At 40.8% G+C, this 25,080-nt stretch overlaps 1 pseudogene; it reads right to left on the reverse strand.

Annotated features, from left to right (window-relative positions):
• Positions 1 to 4,884: 4,884 nt before the first annotated feature.
• Positions 4,885 to 21,807, reverse strand: LOC147693433 (transmembrane protein 62-like; annotated as a pseudogene).
• Between the last annotated feature and the right edge of the window lie 3,273 nt (positions 21,808 to 25,080).

Genomic DNA, 25,080 nt, shown 5'->3' on the forward strand with positions numbered 1-25,080 from the left:
AAGTATTTTCTTATGCTGATGACACGCAGCTGCTGTTTGCTTTTGAGAAGGGCAAGAAATTAGATGGGAAGTTGATCTCACAATGTCTCACTAAGGTGTTTCACTGACTGGATTTGCACCACCTGATGTGCAACCCGGAAAAAACAGAGATCGTGACTTTCAGAGATGTCCCCCATAATTTTGTGGACACATGCTGGTCGATCAACGTGCATGCACCCTGGTCCCCCACAAAACTGCGTAAAGAATTTAGGGAACAAAATAGACAGCTCCCTGTCCTTCCAACATCAGATTCAAGCTGTAGTTGGGCCCTCCTTTGGGGTGCTTCACATGTTGAAAACATTTCTACCCCTTCTATCGAAGTCTGCTGGTAGAAAGGTAGTGCAGGCCCAGATTATGTGAGGCTTGACTATGGGAACGTTCTGCAGCTCGGTCGCCCAGACTATCTCCTTAACAGATTGCAGGTGGTGCAGAACTCAGTGACGAGACTGCTACTCAGACTCCCAACTCGGTTTCACATGACCCCTCACTTGAGGGCCCTTCATTGGATCTTGGTAAAAAAGAGGGCAGTCTTTAAGGCTATATGGTTCTTATGCACAAGGCCTTACACCAGGCAGGGGCGTCCTATCTCAGTGGGAGGATTAGTGCATACTTTTCTGCACGCACCCTTCGCTCTTCTGCAGCGTAGCTTCCAAGAATGCCCCTCATTAATCACCTCAGAATAGGTGGGAGATTCTTTTCCTACCTGGGACCACTCTTCTGGAATAGACTCCCATTAGACCTTCGGCTAGCATACAGCCTGGATATCTTCAGGAGGCAATTAAAAACCTTCCTTTTTAACAACTAATCCAGTTGCCTGTTTGATCTCCCAATGCCAACCATCGGGACAATCTGCTGAGGAGCTGTGCGCTTTATAAAACAATATAACATAACATAACATAACATATGATCTTGGTTGGGATTACGGTTGCAAATCCTAATTAACCCCTTGCATGCTGCCGCGATTCTACGCCTGTGCGGCAAAATCGCGAGTGGGCGGGTTTATGACAGCCCCCAGCCGTCATCAGCACACGAGCGCCGTAGTGCATGACGGATGGGGGCTGTCATCAGCATGCAGGGGTTATGAATAGAGCTACATTTTTCTCATTTTGTTTTAATTTATTGTTTTTGGCTTGTTGAATCTTTTTTTGGTTATTGAAATGTACTTTACTTAGACGTTCTAATGGAAAGATTTAGGTCACTTTTTTTATATATATTCTAACTATAGGGGATGTGTGTTTTTTCAGTTTGCAGCTAAGTTACTCCTATATAGTCTTGCCATATGAGAATTCATCAAAGATGACTACAATTGCAGTCACTAATGATATATTTGTGGTATGACAGGAGTTTGAATGTTAAAATGCAACACTTCACAATATGGTCACTATGTGACCCATTGATACTTGGTGACATGCTGGGATAGTGCATCATCTGGAATTTCATATCTGATCAATGACGTTCATTGCGGGCATCAAGATAATTGAAAGTACTGTGCGGCTTTCACATCTGTCTGCACTGTACTTCGCTATGATTATTTAGTTTATCAAATTAACTCTAACAGGGTTTGTAAAAATGGTGGTGCCTACAATATATAGTGTCTTATTTTGGGGTATTATACTGGGTTAAGCAATTATGAGGGAGGATATCCAATAAGGGGAGGGTTTGAAACTTTTAACTTTCCGGTCTGGTGGTCTTAAACTCCTCAATTTACGGTTATTCTTTACAATATGGTCCATTATTTCTCTCCCAGATACAACACATTCCAATATGGCCACCACTCTCTTTATTGACCCTTGGTAATATATTAGGTCATTACATCCTTCGGTACGTAATGACCCTCAGGGGACGCCTGATGATTCCATTTAACCGATTGGAAATGCAGCGTATTATTTTTTTAAACCAGACCTGCACTTGGAAAAGGAAATGTAATATGGTGAGTGAACGGGAACTGGATAATGGTTTGATGGGTAGACAATGATGGTGCCTGTAATAGTGAGTGCCTTCCATTCAACTTGATAGGAGTGATCTCATTTTGACAAGGGAAGACATTTTCAGGGGATGGGGTGTTTGGGATTTTGGTTCTCTGTGTCCTGGATCTAAACCATGTATTGTTTGTCATTTATACCGCTCCATGAGTTTAAACATTTTGCCGCACCCTGACTACTTTGACAATGGGGGCTTCTTTTTGTCATTATATGCAATATCGGAAGAGTGTTAGGTCATAATGAGGACTCATACACTGTCTCATGTATAGTATGATTTATTTTGTTATATGGTGCCTTCTGCTTGTCATTATATTAAACTTTGGTAGAGTGTCATATCGTAACGAGGGCACTTGTACTGCATTTTTGGTAATGTGATTGGTTCATAATATTGTGCCTTCTGTTTCTCTTAATATCACACTCTAGTTGAGTGTTATAGCGTATTGAGGGCACTTGTTATGTTTTTGCATTTGGAGATTTAGATCTCATCAGAGTGTCTGATCGTAACTGGGGCACCTGTACTACTTTTTGTATTTTGATTGGTTTAAGATAGGGTGCCTTCTGCTTGCCTTAATATCATCCCCCCCGTTAAGTGTTATATTATAACAAGGGCACTTATTCTGTTTCTTGTACATGGTGATTTTTCTGTTTCTAGCATATGGTGATTTTGCTGTTACGCCACAATGGATGGGGGATATATCCTTCCTAATGTATGGAATAAGTGAAGATGATTTGATCCATGAATCATTTAAGCTGTTTTGCAGTAGCTTTACCGTTCGGCTCGATTACCCTGAATTGGGGATGTTTATAGTCTATTTGCCTTCTTTTTGGATAATGGAAAGGTGGGGCATGGGTAGGATGAATACTAGGCTTAGATCCTTGCTTGGTCATCTAGATACATTTTGAGATTGGAGATTCTGGGGCAACCTTACTCCTGGAAGATCAGAACGCATGTCTGTGATAATTCCGGCTATTTTGAAACCCATCTACAAATGTATGTTTTGTACAGGTATTTGGTATGGGGCCGGGATGCCTTTGGTAAATTGTGAGAATGTATGATGTTACAACGCATACATTTACAATGCATACCTTTACAACACATTTTTTACATCGCATAATCCTTTACAACGCATTCTTACACATTGCATGCCATTACATTGCATTTTCAGAAACTAACTTTACAACGTATTCCTTACATCGCAATATACCTTTACAATGCATACTATTACAATGCACACCATTGCATTGCATTTAAGGTAAGTGTTGGATAGTACAGGGGTAATAATTACTATTCTAGCTCCAGTGAGTGCAACAGTAGGGTAAGTGTTGAGTAGTGTAGGGCTAAAAATTACTATTCTAACTCTAGTGAGTGCAACAGTAGGGTAAGTGTTGGATAGTGTAGGGGTAAAAATTACTATTCTAACTCCAGTGAGTGCAACAGTAGGGTCAGAGTTGGATAGTGTAAGGGTACTATCCGTTGTAATGACTTGCGATGTAATGCCTGCGTTGTAGTGACATGTGTTGTAATGACATGTATTGTAGTGACATGCAATGTAATGGCTGCGTTGTAATGACATGCTATGTAAAGGATGTTGTGATGTAATGACTGCTATGTAAAGGTAGTGCGATGTAATGACTATCTTGTGAAGGGTGTTTCCCAATTTGAGATTTTAAAAACTGGAGCACATAATGTGGAGGACTTTGCATCCAAATTACTATGGATACACTACTTGATTATCAAATTCCAGAAAGACTTCACTATACACTATTTTGAGGTGAGATTCTCTACATGTGATTATGTAGATGCGGGAGTTTATAGATTAGCAGCAGCTATAAATACAATTCTGTATGGTATTCTCATGCGCAGTAAATCATGCGCTTGAATATGGGAATAGTGAATCATTGTTTATACAAGGCTCTTTCCCATTTCATGTATGTATTGTAATTGTGCATATTTGTCTATATATCGTTAGTATTGTTTAGGTATATACTTTTTTGCCATTTATGTTGTTGTTTTGTTGGGTCATATATATATTTTTATATATATTTGTGTCCCTTGTGTATTATATCTGTTTATGTTCAATTTGAGTTTCTTCTTCTACCTGCCTATGTAATGGGCCCAACTTCCATGACAAGTGCTGTGCTTATGGAACTTGTAATTGGAAGCCATCTACCTCTCAAATTTTAATTGGTGGATCATTTTATCAGTAAAATGTCTGTATTTATTTTGTTAGTGTTATATGTTGTCTTTTATGTTATTTTTTATGTGATTCATTTCAGCCCTGATGAAGTTCCAGGAGTATATGGAACAAAACGTGTTGGCTGGATTTTAACGTTTATATTGAAGAATAATAATAAAGAAGCTATTTGGAAATTTACATTGGATGTGGACTTTTTCCTGGTGCGCCTTCTTATAGTTTATATGTATTTGATCTGGATAACAGCGGCACGAACCGGCTGCCAGTGTAGGAAGAATTGTGCACAACACTTTACTTGTTAAGATTGGAGATCGAGGTGCAGCCTATCCAGTCCACCGCTGAAGTGTTTCTTTTCTTGTGTACAGAAATTCTAGGTCCTCTGAGGTGCAGTGCTCAGTCATGAGGGCTATTGTTTGGATATTTTAATCTGCATGAATAAATCTTTATAAAAGCATGGACTGACCAAAAGCTCATTATTATAGATGGGAATTTACCACACATATGGTCATGTTCATAAAGTTCTAGATACATGTCTAATATAAACAAATATGTCCCAGAGTGGTGTACAGGCTGAGCACTAAATTAGGATGAAAAAAGATATTGGTTTTACATATGAAGCGAGATGAAATCAGAGATATCAATCTAAACGGCATCTACAGTGCTCACTTTCACAGGTACCTGAAGGTTGTGATCAAGATGACAATACTCTGGCCAGAAACAATACGTGTGCCAGAACATTGTGTACAGTAAGCTAAATTAAAGATGGAGGAAGACCAAAGCAGAGTGTGATGTCCTCGGCCAGAGTGAATAGATGGCATACTCTGTCAATTCTTCCATTTGCATTGTTAACTTTTGCTTCAATATTATTCAATCCTCCAGTGTGGGATTCATTTTACAAAGGACCAGGAGGCAGAGGAACAGCTTCTCCTAAAGAAACTCTATCCATTTTAATCTGAACAGATGTGATAGGGGATTTGGAGAAGACCAGCACTAGTATTTGTGTGGACTCATAGTAGGAGCTCACAGGCTGAATTACTGTAGCAGGGTCATTTGGGATTAGATACGCGAGCCACAAGCCACTCATTAAATTGCAAATTTACAAAGGTAAAATGATCATGGCCAACGGCAAAGATGCAGTAGCACAGGCGAATCATCCAGTCTCCAAGTTCAAGTCAACCTTCCTAGAGTGAGTAGAAGGCCACATAGATAAACTATAACTGAACCATCACTGAACGTCTTCCAGGAGATGAGGAGAAGATGTTTAAAGGTAGGGAGTGGACAAACCATATAGAAAGGTTACTGCTATGAGTTTGCAAAGCAAGTGAGGAGAGTGTTCTCATTTGACTTATGTTGCGAATACCAAAGAAATTGTGGAATCTGTTCGGACCTGGGGTAAGTGTAAGCGTAGCATCCACACAGATAAGAGTGATTTCCAGAGGGGGAGGAGGGTAAATATAGTGGAATGGGCAGAATACTTCCTCCAGTCATTTGAAATACTGTGGATGGAAGTCAGGAATATTGAAGGCATCATGGTTCCAGTGGACATCAATACACTTGGTGCTCTCCAGTACCTTGGATCTATGTAGAATGTATGTAATCTGACACCAAGTCTTTAATTGACCAGAGTCCAGTTTGACTTTTTTTTGCATCTGTCATGTCTCCAATGACGAGCACTAGGGATGGACTGATGTGGAGATCTGGCACATGCCTGAACCAAAACACATGGTTGTAGTCGGCCCCTGGGAACAAGTCTTCTGCCTTGGAAGTTAGATAAAGTGATTGATTATGTTGGTGAATAGGAAATCAAGTGTAATCCCAGTAGCAGGACTGCCACCAGCAGAGCAAAAACCCACACCCCAGCCAAGAAACTGTACTAAATAATGCACATTCACACATTTATTACTGCAGTCCAAGGGTGAAACTGGATTTTATTATGATAATATAGCAAGATTATAATGAGAAAAACACCCAATACATTTAAGGTGTCTGCCCTCTGATTTCTGCTCAAGATGGTCCCGGTGGTTCTGTTCCTTGACAACCCTGGAGGGAGTTCAGCGTCTATGGATATGTGATGTTCTGATTCCGGAACAGTTTAGGCCACGCCTCTAACCCGAAGCTTCCAGAGGTATCTTTAGTAATAATTTACGTTGCTCTTGACCTCATAAATCCAGTTACCGGTAGAAATTGTGATGCTTTGGGGAAACCCCAAGTCACATTGGTATCTCTGCCACAGTTGATTTCAGAAGACTGAAAAAACCTAATATATATTGGATGGTGTAGCGTCTTCCCAGTCGGGGTTCCCGCCAATGACAATGCCACACACGGAGCTTGATATCGCCGGTCTTTATTTGTGTGCGTGTACCTACGAACTCAACATTCTAAAGCAACCTTCTCTGCGATCCACTCTAGCCATGATGCCATAACTCTATGGAGTTCATCAGGAGCCAAAAGGGTTCGGTCATTGTTAACTTGCAAGACACTACAAATGGGACTCTTTTTGTTTGTGTGGTGTAACTCAGAGTTGAAAGATTTTTTACTATTTTTGAGAGACTGGAAACTCTGCAGCTGGGGTTTCAGCCATGGCAGCTGCCATTTGAACAAAGTTTCTGTCATAGCAAGAAACATTTGCTACATTACATCATTTTTGTTCTGAACTGTTTTCAATTGATTGGAACCTCATGGGCGATTAGAAACTCTGTAACAAAAGTTCCTTTGCGGTTGACGTTTCTCAAGCTGACGACGCACCGCACAATAAGATTAGAATGGCCACAGGCCAATGCTATAGCAAAATTAGGACCTGGAACATGCATCATTTATAAAAATGTAGGGAATTAGCTCAGTTTCCAGGGCATCCTAGCACCACCTGGCTATCTTTGTGTGATATATTTTTAATTGCCCTTTTCACTCATCTGTAAATGAAAGCTGTATTCGTCTATGATGAATTAGCACTAGTTAGCATTAATTTTTATTTATTGTGTGTGGTTTGCTATTTCATTCTGCATATGAAGTTCCAATCATTATTAACCTGTAGAGTTCGCCCTGACTGCCCTTATAGAGTCAAGTGCACACAAAGAGTAACTTGATTATCCAACTGTGGTTCTGGATAATAATTGGTGTATCCCACTACTATCATAGGATATGGCCCTGTAAACAGACTGTCCCAAGACCACAAGAAAACGTCCCAAACCTTATACTATGAATACCCACAAAATGTAGGCAGAGAGACAATGATGTTGCTCTGCACAGGATTAAGGTTTCAGCAGCACAGTGGACTCTACATTAGGATGATTACCTCCTGATGCAGACAAGGCTGGCAATCAGCTCTCTGCACTGATGGATACCTGCAGCAGAAGGGCAGTTTGCGCTGTGAACTCAGTCTTCCTGTCTGTGGATCGGCATTGATTAGGGCAGGTTGAGTTGAGTTTTAGCAGACTGAAGCAAAAGGTAACCTGCTGGCAAAAGTGATCCAGTGTTAGAACCTTTGAATCTAGCACTGGAACAATGCGTTATATCTCCTGACAGAATATAGAATTTATTACTAAAGCCATCACTATTGAAGCACACTGGTGCAAGGGTTCCTGCGTTGGCGCTAGGCAGCACAAATGGGGCCTGCACAGGGGTAATGGCAGGAATGTGCAATATACTTTTAAATATGGCACATTTCTGCCCTTTCCCTGTCAGGCAGTGCAGCGCAGCAAGATGACACTGCGCTGCGTGACGTTTTCATTAATCTCCCCCTTTGGCTCGTATTAGGATAAAAGACCCCACAAATACCCTGTAAAATGTGCATGGCCTACCTGGCCTTGATGCAGACCTACGTGTGACTGATAAGGCTCCGAAGGACTGTGTGGCATTGCAGGACCCCTCAATATAATGCTGGTGTGTTGGCAGGAATGTATGACGTTACAACGCATACATTTACATCGCATGCCTTTACAACGCAGTTTTTGCATCGCAACATCCTTTACAACGCACTCCATTACATCGCATGATACTACATCGCATTTTTAGACACTACCTTTACAACGCATTCCATTACATCACATTATACCTTTACAATGCATACCATTACAACGCATACCATTACATTGCATTTAAGGTAAGTATTGGATAGTATAGGGGTACCAATTACTATTCTAACTCCATGGGGTGCAACAGAAGGGTAAGTGTTGGATAGTGTAGGGGTAAAAATAACTATTCTAACTCCAGGGGTGCAATTATAGGGTATGTGTTGGATAGTGTAGGGGTAAAAATTACTATTCTGACTCCAGGGGGTGCAACAGTAGGGTACGTTTTGGCTAGTGTAGGGGTACTATGCGTTGTAATGGTATGCATTGTAATGGTATGCGTTGTAATGCTTTTGTTGTAGTGACATTCGTTGTAAAGACTATTTTGCGATGTAATGACTGCGTTGTAACTGTAGTGCGATGTAATGGGTGCGTTGTAAAGGATGTTTCCCTGTGGCAGAAAAATATAGGAATACCAAATTACCTAATCTCATCTCTTAAGTATCACTTATAAAGATATTGTCCCACATAAGGTAATAACAGAAAACCTACAGTCAACTAGACGATATTTGACATAACCATGATGCTGCATAGACTCTGCAGGCTTTGGGCTAAGTAGACATAGTTGTGGGCTATTTGCCGGCCCCTTGGCATTGCTTTGGGGTAGCAGGATGTGTGAGCATTTGTAGAAGAGAGGTGGAAATGTGCTCCATCAGTTGTAGCTCTATCACCTCCCTCAGATTAATAAATCAAAGATATGCATTGTCCGCTGTCAACATATGTGTACATTAAAGGATTTGTAGAGGCAGCCAGAAGCCAGGTCTCTCCTTGCAAGCAGGTATGCCCCCACATATAAGGCGACACTTCCATTTCTATTTGATTGTGTTCTTGCTTACTTAATCTCACCCTCAGAAAAACATTTTACAAGAATAGTATGGGTAAAAATAAAACTTAAATACCCTTTTAATCTGTGAATAGGCAGGCATTCCACCAGAAGGCACAGAGGTACTGCAAGGAGGGAACAGCTGTGTTTTCCCATCCATTGTTTAAAGCCTGCTGTTTGTTAATGCTAAAGTAGATTGCGGTTGGCTCCAACACCCTGTCGCTGATGCCACTGCTGATTCGACAACCACAGAGAATCAGAATGGCTCTAGGGTTCACATGTGTCTGACATGCCAAGGGCCGGGACCATCTCAGCAGAAAACATAGAGAAACTTCATGTCATACAGAGGAATAAGTGAGGCTCTGAGGTCTTCATGGAGCTGATCTAATTTGATCTTCAGTCTTCCCTGTCTTGTACTACTTCAAGTTGTAGATGATCCAAGGCTTGAGGGTCAGAGAACTTCCAATTCTCAGAACCCACACAAAGGCTCCAATTGAAATTAATTTATGTCTAATTCACATCCTGTACTCTTCACTCACACAATGTAGAAACCTTCTTGACTCAGAAGGAACGTGGAGACTTTACAGCAAACACATGGATCTCTGTTTCCCTTTCCTCCCATTTTACTTATAGCCCACAATTAAGAGAGTAAGAAGGTTAGAATCAATAAGTGGTGTCAGACCAAAATCTTCAAAGACTGTTTATTTCAAATTCTAAACTTGCATCACATCTTTCAAAATCAATGACTTTTTGAGACTGTGAAGATGCAAATGATACTTGAGACAGTTGTAGAAAATCCAAGTTTGGACACACTGTTGTAGAATGCATTTCATCTATTGATCATTGGAACCAACTTGGCCTCATCAAAAAATAGTCACACGTAGGGGCTAGTGAACTTTGAAAGTTTTGGGGTATAAATACCTATTTTGAGTATTATTCAGTGAGCGTGCTAATCATGAGTACTCTATCTGTCAAGACATAGGGGCCCATTAGGATCCGCCCGCCATCCGTACCTTAATTCCCCCCGCCATATTAGGATGGCAGGGGGGGACTGCGGCGGACGGAAAGACCGTCCGCCGCTTTTCCGCCCCAGTCGCCTTGCGGCAGAAAAGGATTAATTTGGTGGCGGTGTCTATTAGACACCGCCAGCTATATTATGATGGGCTTTAAACAATGCCTCATCGCTGCCACGGAAAGTCATGCAGTCTTCACTCTGGGGGCCCCCTGCGGGCCCCCAGAGTGAAGGAGAGTTGGGGGGTGCACACAGGGGGTACCTGTGGAACCCCCCAGCATTTGCATACAAGAAGCAGCAGGCACTACACGGTGCCTGCCGCTTCGTGTATGCAAATGCATACATGCATTTTTAACATTGTGGCGGGCGGTGAATAGAGCACCGCCCGCCACAATGTTAAAAATGAGGAATGCGCCTGCCACTGTGGCGGGCGCATCCTAATACCACCATCGGGACCCCCGCCCTTATGGCGGGCAGTCCCTTTTTCCGATGGGATGGCGGGCGGACAAAGTCCGCCCGTCATCCTAATGGTGGCCTTAATTGGCTTATTCACAAAGGTAAAACTACATGTGAGCTAAACAACATGTGTAAGATTACTCTTACATTTTTGAGTCTAGTTACTATTTTTGAATATTCACCATTGAGACTGTAAAGTTACAAAAAAGTGTAGATTTACATGTCCCCACCCCGAGACAGTAAAACATCATAATCAAGCATAAAGACCCTATGTTAGTGGCTTTACAATTGTATTTCCACACACTTGGAGCAGACCTACACAGTCAGGGCTGAAATCTCCCTATAGTAATATATAGGGACAGTTTGAAAAGTTCATTAAAGTTTAAAAAAAATATTTAAAATATTTGTAAATTAAATGTTAATGTAAATACATTTTAAATATGAATTTTAAAAGTGCTGCAGTACAAATTGCATTTTGAATAAAAGTTTCATTAATTCAAATGTATTATAATATGTTACACTTTTTTTAAAGATTTGTTTAAATGAATAACACCCATATAAAGTAAAATGATTTTAGTTAGATATTCATTTTTTAATTGAAGAAAGGTTAGCAAAATATTTGAAATAAAATAATATTTATTTATGAATTAAATTATATTTCTATTAACAATAAAGTAAATGTTAGGGTGTTGCAATACCTATGAGCGCCATAGGAGGTGCTGTACCTTCTATAGCTCTGATCTGAAGTACTTTTAGTTGGGGGGTGCACACAGGGGGTACCTGTGGAACCCCCCAGCATTTGCATACAAGAAGCAGCAGGCACCACACGGTGCCTGCCGCTTCGTGTATGCAAATGCATACATGCATTTTTAACATTGTGGCGGGCGGTGAATAGAGCACCGCCTGCCACAATGTTAAAAATGAGGAATGCGCCTGCCACTGTGGCGGGCGCATCCTAATACCACCATCGGGACCCCCGCCCTTATGGCGGGCAGTCCCTTTTTCCGATGGGATGGCGGGCGGACAAAGTCCGCCCGTCATCCTAATGGTGGCCTTAATTGGCTTATTCACAAAGGTAAAACTAAATGTGAGCTAAACAACATGTGTAAGATTACTCTTACATTTTTGAGTCTAGTTACTATTTTTGAATATTCACCATTGAGACTGTAAAGTTACAAAAAAGTGTAGATTTACATGTCCCCACCCGAGACAGTAAAATATCATAATCAAGCATAAAGACCCTACTTTTAGTGGCTTTACAATTGTATTTCCACACACTTGGAGCAGACCTACACAGTCAGGGCTGAAATCTCCCTATAGTAATATATAGGGACAGTTTGAAAAGTTCATTAAAGTTTAAAAAAATATTTAAAATATTTGTAAATTAAATGTTAATGTAAATACATTTTAAATATGAATTTTAAAAGTGCTGCAGTACAAATTGCATTTTGAATAAAAGTTTCATTAATTCAAATGTATTATAATATGTTACACATTTTTTAAAGATTTGTTTAAATGAATAACAACCATATAAAGTAAAATGATTTTAGTTAGATATTCATTTTTTAATTGAAGAAAGGTTAGCAAAATATTATATATATACAATTTTTCTACAAAATTTGAAAAATAAAAACGGCGCAAATAATCGCCTTGATAAACATATTAAGTTTTGTTTATCTGTTCACCGTAAATAGAATGGTGTTAAACCATTAGAAGTGTGGGTCACCTTCTTTTTTGCAAAGTAGTATTATATAATGGCATCTTTTGTATGTGATTCCCTTGCACTACCAGCGAGTGGCCATATTTTGTTACTCCAAGTATTAGCTGCAGTAGATTTGAGCCTGTTGCTGCTGTAATACTACTGGAGAAGATGTGAGGGAAAGTTGCAACTGACTTACCCTTTTGTTGTACTCATGGCTTACTCCTGAAATGCAGGAGTACTACAGGACAGAAGCTTTGTGAATAAGGCATTGAATTGGTTCTAACGGATAAACCAGGCATTGAAAGAAATCTATGCCTGCACCTTAGTGAATTGCATTTAGTAGTCGATGACACAGTACTACTACAGTGTTACTTCACAAAATGAAAAATGCCTTTGTGAATTGACTTCTTAAGGAGAGAGACAGTAGTACCCCTGATTTATTCCTGTAACCACAATAGTAAATGCCCCGATTACTTACCAGTAATTTCATGACTGTGAGTCCTCTTGCCTCACTTCCATTCATTTCAAAATGAGGCCATCCTGCCTCACCAGACTCTATTACCACACTAATCATGAAAAAGAAAAGCCCTTCCCCGTCTCCTGCTTGTGTTCGTTTACAAAGCCAGAACTCCTCCTAATTTTTGGTTGGTCCAGGAGGATTGGGAGGATGGGGAGGGATGTAATAAATGGAATCAAATGTGATGAGAACTCAGAGTACTGCAATTACTGGTAAATCATTGGGACATTACCACCTCGTCACTTCCCTTGCTTCCTTTCATTACAAAATGGGATATACAAAGCAATCACATGACAACACAATATGTGATGCAAATAAATCAAATGCCTAATTTATTTATTAGTGAAAGTACAGGACCATTATTATTACTTCATAGTGGGCAGAACTCTATACCCCAAAACACTGGAAGGTTGTACTTCCTGTGCACTCCAAAAGTGAGAGGCAAAAGTCAAAGGAGTAGATCTAGGGACCACTTTGTAGTTTTCTATCACATCTTGTCAACTTTCATCATTTCGAGGACGGTGTCCCACCCTTACAGTACTTTATCAAACAAGCCTTGGCAATTCAAGAGACTTTGCTGCTTACACAGTGATAAACACACCTCACGAAACAATAAGCTTTGGCAACATCAAATTATTTGTATTTTACGTGTGGATTGACACATCTCTAATTGTGTTTATGCTTGTACGGTGATGAACACACCTTCGTTGAATTTGACTTTTAATGTTTTGCTAACTCTAATTTAATTTCATTCATTTACTTACCTTCTTTACATTTGAGTTTTAATTCCTTGTTCAAAATGCAAAATGTCACCTCTGCTCCATTCTTTTTGTCAGATCCGGGAGATCCTCCCATTCGTTGGTCTTAATGGAAAAATGTTTTTCTTAATTATGCCAGAGTCTTCGTCACTTCACTGAGTGCAGAGAGAAAATCTGCTCTTCTCATGCATTGCTTTGGTTCAGAGGGCCAGGACATTTTTGGACATCTGCCAGAACTTAGTGATGAGGATGCTAATGGTTTAAATGAATTTGGGATCTGTCTTGAAAAGTTAAACAATCATTTTCTTCCAAAACTAAGTACAGTATTAGAAAGATACCATTTTGGAAGAAGAATGCAACTTCCACAAAAGTCAGTTGAAGTATATATTACTCACTTACGTAAATTGGCTGCTACCTGCAAATTTGAGGAACGCATCCTCGACCAATTTATGTTGGGTTGTAATATAGATAAAATAAAAGATGAATTATGGCAAAAAGATGATCCTAAGTTAGATGAAATATTCATGATTGCTAAACGTCTTGAACATTCTCTTGCATGCGTTGAAGTTATAAAAAAAGAATCTAATTCAAGTAGCACTAATTCTGAAAAAGTACATTATATGTCTAAGCCTAGCACCTCCAAAAGTAATGATTTTTTTGTTGTACTAACGAAATCTAATGATTCCTCTAATTCGTATAAAAAAAAAACGACATATTTAAAATGTTTTCGTTGTGATACGGTTGGCCACTTGGCCAATGATAAATCTTGTCCTGCTTTTTCAGCCAAATGTAAAACATGTGGGAAAATAGGTCATTTTACTAAAGCATGTAAAGCAAAGAATTTTAAGAAAAACAAACGGGTAAAAGAAGTATTCATACTTCAGATTCTGATTCTGATGATCTCCACTGTGGTTAAGTTTTAACTCAATGTGTGGACTCTGTTGGAAAAGTATCCAAAAGTCCAATAGATGGTGTATGAGTGAATGTTCACAATGTTAATATGCTATTTGACTCTAGTGCGAAAATTACTTTAGTTCCTAAAACATTCTATGATTCTAATTTATGTAAGAGTGTAAAAATGTTCAAACCTAACATTAGACCTTTGGCATACGGAGGACAACCTATAAAACTCTTTGGTTATTTTTTGGGCGAGATTGAATACAAAGGGAGGATCACTACTGGGAAAATTTACCTATCCTGTAGGGGAGATTGTATTATCAGCTGGTTACACAAGGCTGATTTAGGTGTAATATTGGTTCCAGGTGCTGATTTTTGTATAGTTCTGAGAAATGCCTCTGTAAATTCTCCTGGTCATTTGACCAACCTGATAGTAGATGAGATCTCAGGTAAGGATAGTCCGACCAAGGATGTAGTTGGTATTACTCAAATTCAAGATTTGAAATCTCAATTTAAGGTTGTCTTCAGTGAGAAATTAGGGTGTCTCTCTGACTATACTCACAAAATCGTCCTCAAGCCTGATACTGTGCCAATATCATGCAAGGTACGCAGTGTGCCCTTGGCATTAAGAGAGCCAATGCGGAATGAATTGGAGAAACTTATAAGTGAAGGGATCATAGTTGAAACAGAGGCAAGCGATTGGTTGGCTCCGGTGGTTTTGGCATGGAAGGCTTCCGGCGAGATTAGGTTATGTGTTGACCTTCACAGTCTCAATCATTCTGTTGTTGCTGATAAATACCCGCTTCCTAATATCTCAGAGATGTTGGCTCAACTTGAGGGTGCAGAAGTGTTCACAACACTAGATGTAAGGGCAGCATATCATCAGATCAAGATAGGTGATGATTCCGGTAATTTGACTTCTTTCATTACGCCCTTCGAGACATATACATTTACCCTCCTCCCGTTGGGTCTCAACTTGGCTGCTTCCATTTTTCAAAGAGCCATGGAAAATGTCTTGCAGGCTATACCAGGTGTCAAAATATACCAAGATGATGTGTTGGCCCATGGTCGGTCCCAAATAGAGCATGATGATAGGTTGAGGGAAGTTTTGCTGAGGTTCAAATGTCGTGGTTTAAAACTTAGAGAGAATAAATGTAAGTTCAATATGAATGAATTAGATTATTTGGGACACAAATTAACCAAGAGTGGTGTGAAGCCTAAAGATAATTTAGTTGGAACTATCACCAATCTTTCTGAACCACAAAACAGAGATGAGTTGGTCAGCTTTCTTGGGATGGCGGAATATTATAATAATTTTTTTCCCCAGTTTGCTTCAAGAACTCACCTCTTGAGAACACTTTTGAAGAAAGGAACAACGTTTGTATGGTCTGACAATTGTAGGAATGAATTTCTTGACATCAAAAATGCTCTGAATAATGCCCCTTCCTTTCACAGTTTTGATTCTTCTGCCAAATCAATCTTGGTCACAGATGCTAGCTCTAAGGGGCTAGGCGCCGTCCTCAAACAGGTTAAAGATGGGAATGAAAAGACCATCATGTTCCTTTCCAGAGCTCTTGTGGGACCAGAAAATGCGTATTCTGTTATTGAGAAAGAAACTTTGTGCATCTTTTGGGCTATTAGGAAGTAAAAAAAAATTATGGGGGAATCATTTATTGTTCGATCAGATCACAAGCCTTTAAAAAATCTCTTTACTAAAAAAGAATCCTGATGCGGTCTCATCAAGAATTTGCAGATGGATCATTGCCCTTCGGGACTATGATTTTACAGTGTGTTATATACCTGGCGTTGAGAACAAGGTGTCTGATTGTCCTTCTCGGTTGGTTCAGGTAATGCGAAAGTAGATTCCGAGGATATAGGTGATCTGTGGGATGATGATGAGTATAAAGTATGCGAAGTTGTCACTGAAGTTGTAAGTGAGGATGAGTGGAAGAATTTTTTGAGTAAGGATGCAGTTCTGGTAAAGGTATCTGAATTGATTACGGAAGGTTGGAAAAGTATGAAGAACCTGGATGAAGATGTTTGCCAGTTTTCGAATGTCCGTGATGAGTTATCTATCAATTCAGGGATTTTATGGAGAGGTACAAAACTTGTACCTCCTACCTGTGTCAGGCCAAAGATCATTCAACAGGCTCATCAAGGACATCTTGGTGTCTCAAACACTAAAGAAAGAATTCGGATGCATTTGTGGTGGCCAGGCATTGATCTCCAAGTCGAGCGTGTTGTGAGAGGTTGTACACCATGTAATGCATGCAATAAAACATTAACAACTAGAACTTAATCCTTGGTAATACGCAAGGAACCCTCCAGATGCTGGGAAGAAATTGCCCTAGACCTTCTAGGAGCCATTTCTAGTTCATCTTGTCCACATTTCGTGTTGGTTTTAGTTGACATGTTTTCCAGATGGCCGGAAATTAAAATTGTAAAGAGTACTGAAACCAAAGATGTTATTACATTTCTGGAAGACATTTTTGCTAGGGAAGGTCTTCCTGAATCTATTTTGACCAACAATGGGGTCCAGTTAGTCTCGAAAGAAATAGAAGAGTATTTGAGTAGGAATGGGATTAGGCACAAACGGTGTTCTCTTTATCATTCCAAAACTAACAGGATGGTAGAGAGATTCAATCGAGTTCTCAAGGAGTCTGTACAAATAGCCATTTCTCAAGGGAAGGACTGGAAATTAGAAATTATTGGACGGGTGAGGATCTATCACCTGACACCTCATTCCACCACTGGTAGAGTGCACTTTGAACTGTTTTGAGGACGGTGTCCCAATACTCATCTGTTTCAACCATGGATGAGAGACAAATGTCATATCTCAGAGTCTAAAATAACTCTGTGTGTGGGTTTATCTGATAACCATAACAATCCTCAGAGATTAACGGTTTTAAAGAGAAAGAATTATTTTGACCAGAGGAATGCTGTTTTGCACACTTGTGTCAAAGTGGGTGACAGAGTAAAAGTTTGTTTACCGAAGAAAACCTGTGGTTATTCGAAATATTCTTCTCCTTTTATTATCAGAAAATGTTTTGATAATGCTGTCAAGTTAAGTGATGGTCCTATTTGGAATCTAAGTAGGATTGCTCCTTTGAACAAAAATGTTCTTGTAACACCTACACCCAAGGTTCGTGATGAAAGAGACATAGAAAAGACTGTATTATGCAGAGGTTGTCGCAAGAAGAATATTCCTGTGTCTCTTCATGACTTTGTTTTAAAATAATTGTGTAAAGGGGAAAGGTGTGTAATATCTTGATTTGGTTTTACTTGTGCTTATCTATTCTTTGTGAGGGCTGTTCTCCTCTATTCTGTTTTAGAACTTTGTCATTAGAAGCCTAGAGGTTTTTATGTTAATCTATGTGTCAGTTATTTTAGTGAGCTGTGTGGCTTCACTTCACTTGCCCTTGGTGTATTGTGCTTCATTACACTTGTCCTGAGATGTGAACATTTCTTCTAAGCCTTGAGGTATGGGGTCTGCTGACAAAGCCCAGAGGTCTTCTTTTTTATAATAAACTATTTCTTACCACGGGGAGGGTGGTTAGTTCTTTTGGTCCTTTTCCACGGTCTTTATAAAATGATATTGCTGTTTGTATTCTATGGAATTGTGAAAATGTTGACTATATTGTGTTTATGCATTTTGCTGCTAGTAATGGCACGTGTACTGTACCATAGAGCGCGTTAGTTAAAATAAAAATTTGAAACTATGCAGGGTCTCAGATTACTCGCATTGTGGACAAGTATGAGGGAGTGAGCGAAAGAGTTGTCTGGCTCCCTCGATTCCCAAGAGAGAGTGACGTGTTGTGGGTTGTCTAATCATTGGTAACATTGCTGTAGATGGAGAATGAATGAGACACTAAGGCTAGTCGGTTTGGGATTTTGGGTACTAATGTGGTATGTTGGTACACCCCTATTCACTGGGGTCCCGTTTTGCTGTGCATAGTTCTGTATATGTACAGAATCCCTGCAACATTAATGTCTTAATATCTATGCTCTTCAAAGGTTAAAAGATTGTTCCCATCAATCCTTCAAGAACCAAGGAGAGATCCCAGGAAGGGAATTGACTAGAAAACTGAGTCAGTGCAAAACGGCCAGAACTATGGCCCACATGCATCATTGTAATATTTTGCGATTTCTTAATTGTGAAAATTAAGGAATCGCAATTAAGAAAACGCAAAATGCAATGCATTAGAAAATCGCAATATTTTTTGCGATTCGGTATTTTTCCTTAATTGCGATTCACAATTTGCGAATTGCAATTAAGGACAACCCTTCCCATTCATTCCTATGGGCCAAAAGGCCCATAGGAATGAATGGGAAGGCATTCACATTTTGCGAATTTCAAATTGCGATTCGCAAAATGTGAATGCAATTTCAAAGGTGCAGGGGGGGTCCAAAGAACCCCTCCCTGCACTTCTGAAATAGTGCAATTTACACACACACATGACCCAAGGACATGTGTGTGTGTAAATTAAAACTTTCAAATATGCAACTTTTCGGTAAATTAGCATGAAGTTTAACTTCATGCTAATTTACCCCTTCCAAATAGCGAATTCGCAAATGAAAATTAATCATGCATTACATTTAAGAAATCTCAAATTGCGATTTCTTAAATACAATCGCAATTTTAGAAATCGCAACATGGTTGCGATTCCTAAAATTGCGTAATGCATGATGCATTCCAAAGTAGTCAATTGCATTCGCAAACGGCCAAAAATTGCGATTTGCACCGTTTGCGAATGTAATTCTGTTTGATGCATCTAGGCCTATGTCTGTACGCTGCTGCTGTATGCTGCTGCATCAATTCCTTGGATGAAGCATGAGTCATCCAATTGTATAAATGCAGCTGAAGAAACATTTCTTGACGTTGAATCAATGCTACCAATGGTGGCAGGATTTTTGTAAACAATCGTGGGGCTGATTTCAGGCCCAATGGCAAAACTCCGAACTGAAAATGTTAATTATCGGAAGTGAACTGTAGACACTTTTGATGTTCCTCTGCCATAGGTACATGCAGATAGGTGTCATGAAGATCTATGGACGTCATATAGTCTTAGACATTCACTATCCGTATTATGGACTGAAGAGTCGCCATTTTGAAATGAACTGTTCTGACCCATCCATTTTCTCTCTTGAGGTGCAGGGCCGGTCTGAATTTTCTGTATGCTTTTTGCAGAAGGAATAAGATGGAATAAGTTCCTTTTCCCTTTTCTAACACAGGAACTCACACAATTGCTCTCTTTTGTTTTAAGTGCTTGGATTAGGCATGAGCGGATTTTGCGGATTGGCAATCCGCGAATTTGCGGATTTGCGAATTAGCGGATTGCGAAAATCCGTAAAATCTGCGAATCCTTGCGGATTTTTTTTTTTATGTTCGCACAGGTTTCTGCAAGTTCGCGAGGGTTTTGTACAATTTCGCAAATTGCGAAATTGTACAAAACCCTCGCGAACTTGCAGAAACCCGTGCGAACACAATGTGCCCAGTAGGATATGTGCCTCTTGTGTGAATAAAAGGTCAGAGAAAGATCAGTTCAGCAGATGAAGAGAAAGAAGCTCCTGGTCACAGGAACAGCACGGGTATTGCGCTTGTGAAAGTCAAGGATGCAAAGCCTATCCAGCATCACAGCTGATTTTCCACTGTAGATTTGGGAAGAAGGCACACCTGTCCAGCCTCGACGACGCTCACGATTGTTTTTGTGCTAATGAATGAGTCACTGAATTTGAGCATCAACTAGTTCGAGCGACCATGTGTGTGCTATTACTATGCAATCGCCCCGAAGGGCGCAGGGGTCCCTTGAGTGAGCCTACTCATGCAACTATTTTACAATGGCGCCAGCAATCTGCCAGCGCCGTTGTAAAATAGTTACAAAGTTAGCTTGCACAGGAAGCACTTAGATAAAATAAAGCAGCACCTGCTTCGTTTTATCTAGTGGCTCCTGTGCAAGGTAACTTTGTAACTATTTTACAACGGCGCTGGCAGCTTGCTGGCGCCATTGTAAAATAGTTGCATGAGTGGGGGTTCAACTTTTGAACCCGTTACGTTCGCAGATTTTTTTTGCGGATTTTGCGGGAAATCCGCAAAATTCGCGGATTGCGGATTTCCCAAAAGTCCGCTAAATCCGCGAGCGTAACGGATTTCCCGCTCACCCCTAGCTTGGATCCCATCCGCAGTCCCTGGGGCCTCATTTATGAGGCCTTGCGTCAGTTTTGCGCTGCTGATGCGTCACTTTTTGTGACGCATCGGCGGCGTAAAACATGCGCCTTGTTGCGCCATATTTAAAAAGTGACGCATCTAAGTAGATGCGTCACTTTTTAAACCCCTGCGCCACATTATACCTGCGTCAGGTATAATGTATGCAGAGGGGGCGTTCCCCCGCAAAAAGCCTCGTAATAGTGACGCAGTGAAATCTATGAGATTTCACTGCGTCACTTTTAGGACGCTGTTGCGTCAAAATCTTGCGCCTGCCTAACAGCAGGCATAAGACTGACGCAAGCCCTTTCACATGGGGCTTTCCCCATGTGAAAGGACGCATTGCTGGAGTTGTGTCACTTTTGTGACATACTCAAGCAATGCGTCACTTTTGCGCTTACAGATACGTCAGAAATACTGACGTATCTGTAACTGCTTGCGACATGATGCGTCATACATTAAATATGACGCATCAGGAATGTCGCAAGGAGTGCGCATTGAAAAGTGACGCATCGCTGTTTTCACGCAGCGATGCGTCACTTTTCATAAATGAGGCCCCTGGTATTTTGCTGGAGTCTGTGGGACTGGAGTATGGATGTTACCCCATTCAATAGGCAATTTGAAAAAGTCTATGAGATAGCCATTCCTGACGGTATTCAATGTACATCGATCGGACACATTGTTTTCCCATGCTTTGATGAACCAGGAAAGTGTGCCTCCGATTGGATAGGTGGCTCCAGTCCCATAACTGTCAAGATTTCCATTTAGCAGGACACTGCTGAGCTTTCGAATCAGCCTTGGAAGCCGACTTTTTGGCTGAAATGTTCTGTGATGATCAGAGTAAGGCTTGGACTCCTTCCTACTCGAACTATAGGAAGGATTCCCTCATAGTTCTGAATGGTTGAAGATCTCCCTTTATAAGGGGCAGCGTCTTTTTGATCCTTAAAAGCCTTTGTGATCATAGCATCTAGCCGCTCACCAAACATCATCTTCCCTTCTAAAGACATTTTCAGATGAACTGCTTTTTCCGAAGAGTCCGCTCCCCAATCTCTCATCCATAGCTTTATTCTTGACATAAATACAAATGCCCTAATCGTAGCAGAGGCTTTCGGGTCATCTGAAGAAACCTTTGCTAAAAATACGACCTCTTGTTCCATGTCCACCAGAAGCTCAGAACAGTCAGTCTCCTCCTGAAATGCCAGGGACAATTAAAAGAAATCTGCGACTAAATATTGGGCAGCACAGGCCGTATAGATGCCAGCTTTTGAGGGACTAAGTATTATCCACTGAGAAATCTTTCTACAAAATAGTCTCCACTTTGTTTGCCAGTTGCATCCAAACAGTCCTCTGGATGAACAGCTAATCTGTCAATCAACGTGGCCAAAATGGCATAAACTTATTGTTGTGCAGAAGTGAATCTTTTCCCTCTTCCAATGAATAGAGCTTCTGTAAAAACAGTGGCACTGCCGAATGGTCTAGCTCTCGCCATTCTCCTGTAATCAGGTTGTTTATCCTTCCATGAAAAGGCATGGTGAAATTTGGAGGCTTCACATATTGCAAAAAATGACCATCTGAAGCCTCATGCAAAGGAAAAGGAGAGAGCTCCAGGTTCTGTCTGATATGCTGCAGAATGTCAGGAACCTCGTCCCTCTGCACATATTTGCCTGAAGAGTTAGAAGGTGCATCTGTCCCTGAAGCAAAGGAGTTCAATGAAGGAGAAACACCAGCACCACCAGCATGCTCTTTATCCTTGGGCTTATGTTTAGTCCTTTCATCCAAAGCACTAGAAACTGCTGCATCAGCCATACCTTGCACTTCAGCAGCAGAAATGAAGACTGGAGGTTCAGGGGACTCCGCGTCCTGCCTCTTCTAGTAGGAAGAGAGTCCTCATCCTCTGAAAAGGACAAATGTGCCTCCTCTTTGCAGATCTTTTCCTCACCATCCTCACAACACAATGACAAGAGGAAGTGAGATCACATCTACTAGGGAAAGAACCAATCCCAATGGGACAGTCCCCCACTGTCTCCAATCAGAAAGATCTCCCAACTGGACCAATGAAAAAACAAAGACTGATTTGTAAAATACCATGCACAATAAATAAAGTGACCTTATTTGAGGCACTTACCTTTTTACTGGTAGGTGCTGTCCTGAAGGAGAGCTCCTCTTCTCCAGACTTTGTGCATCCGCTACAGAGTCCTTCCCATGACCTTAACGGGCAGCTCCAGCCACTTTGAGCTGGCCAAACTCAGTTCATGCCACTCAGCAAGGACAGGCTAATGCCATCTGCCTTGTGGACCACCTCAGCCTCTCCTGGCAGGGAAAAGCATGGCAGGCCAGTTCCTCTGTGCCAGATATGCTAAACAAGTTTTGAAATGCCCAAAAACTTCCAACAAGGTTCCTGTGTCGAAAACGAAGCTGCCGCAGCACCACACAAGCCTGCCGGGGTAACAATAGCCTTTGAAAACTTGAGGACGGGATGGGCGATGGGGAAGGGACTTTTATTTTGTCATTATGAGCGTGGTAATCACTGTCTAGCGTGGCAGGATGGCCTGAATTTATAATGAAGGGAAGCGAGGGTAAGGACGAGGAGGTAACGTTTGACTCAGGCCCTCTGCGAATTGGGCTGAATGTAAAGGACAAGTGCCTTTGTGAATTTCAATTAGGAGTAGATAAGAAGGTACACAGTAGGTCAGAAGGGGTCACTAATATGCGAGGGACAGCAAGAATGTGGCCAAGAATGGCCACAATATCTGAAGGATGTGTAACAATGTCCCAGGGATTCCACATATGCCCAGAGGATGGAATTGCAGGCTACCATTATGCCAGGAAAAAAAGAATGTGGCCAGTAATCCCTACAGTATATTATGGATGTATGGATGGGATCACAGGATAGCTGGGCTTTTGATGATAAAGCTCAATATATTTCAAGTATGGACATACTATTCTGCTAAGGTTAGCCATATTGTTACCAAGAATCCCCATATTATTTCAAGAATGTTGGTGTTGTATCGTTCTTTATTTCCTTTGTGTTTTCCTTTAAGGCTCGTGTTGGTGCGAGCCTACCTTTAGAATGCTTATGACTTAGTATGACATAGTATGTATTCTGATTGTAGAGTCAGTTGCTGCCTGACTCGTTGCTGTACAGTTGTGCTTCCTGGCACCACCTGTTCTTGCCTGTATCTTAATAAACTCCTGCTCAAGAACCTTGCCTCCACCTCTACTTTTCAAGTGGCGACAATCGGGATTACCTGAAGATTATTTTTTTTTTTTTTCATTCCATCTCTTGGAAAAGAAAGAAAAGAAACCACGTCGTTTAAGAAAACTTCACAGAGGAAAGAAAATAGCCTCAAATGGGTAATTATTTTAACCCCTTCCCCCTAACCCCAGCGTTTTGAGACTTTGATTGACTTTGCTTTAATTTGAACAAGAGAACGAGAAGTTACTTACTACCGCGCTGCCTGCATTTTTTAAGGCGTCTCCAAAGTTCCATGCGCGCTCTACTCTTGCGCGAAACAACTACCCATGCACGCTCTGCTCCTGCGCGTACAAACAATCGCGCCAGCTTCGTAATCATCTCGATGATGTATTCACGCAAGGTCACGTTGCGTGACCCCGCGTAGCGGCCATCTTAGGAGTTGCAATTCACAGTTACCGGGACAACAACCAAACAACGAACGAAGCAGCGCTGAGGGTTTCTTTCAAGGAGAATATCTTTTTAAACAACGAACGGACCTTAACATGGTTTCTTTAGTTAAGAGGCAATTACCAGGAGAACAGGTGAGATTGTCGGGGCACATAATTATTATTTTGTATTTATTGCAATAAGCTGCAATTTAATAACTCTTTGGCGTACCCTTATTTATGGATTCTGGGGATCAGTCCCAAAGTGAAAGCATTTCTCAAGCAATAATGGCTCAACAAAGCTTTGTTATTAGTCCCCCACAACCCTTTTGGGCTACTGGTTCACAACCAGACATGAAGTGGGTGGAGTGGAAAGAGTATTTTAATAATTACATCTGTGCTATTTATGAGAATGCTAAAATGAAGCCAGAGCAAAAGAAAAGAATACTTCTACATTCCCTAGGTCCTAAAGGATTAAAAACATATTCACGTATGCAGAAGTTAGCTGATGCTGATTCAAGTGAATTTGACAATGCCATTGCTGATATGGACAGGTATTTTGCACCTAAAGTGTGTATAGGTGTAGTGAGACACAAATTCTTCCAAAGGAAACAGAAAAAGGATGAGTTGGTTGATGAATGGGTTGATGACCTTAAAAAACTGGCTATTGACTGTAAATTCGGAGACCTGCATGACGAACTTATTCGAGATCAGCTGGTTATGCACAACGACAACTCTCCTATTCAAGATCGCCTTTGGGTGAATGGCGATGCACCTCTCGACGATGTACTTGCAATAATGAGGAAATC

This window comes from Lissotriton vulgaris, chromosome 8 (genome assembly GCF_964263255.1).
Source record: "Lissotriton vulgaris chromosome 8, aLisVul1.2, whole genome shotgun sequence".
In the NCBI taxonomy this organism is placed as follows: domain Eukaryota; kingdom Metazoa; phylum Chordata; class Amphibia; order Caudata; family Salamandridae; genus Lissotriton; species Lissotriton vulgaris.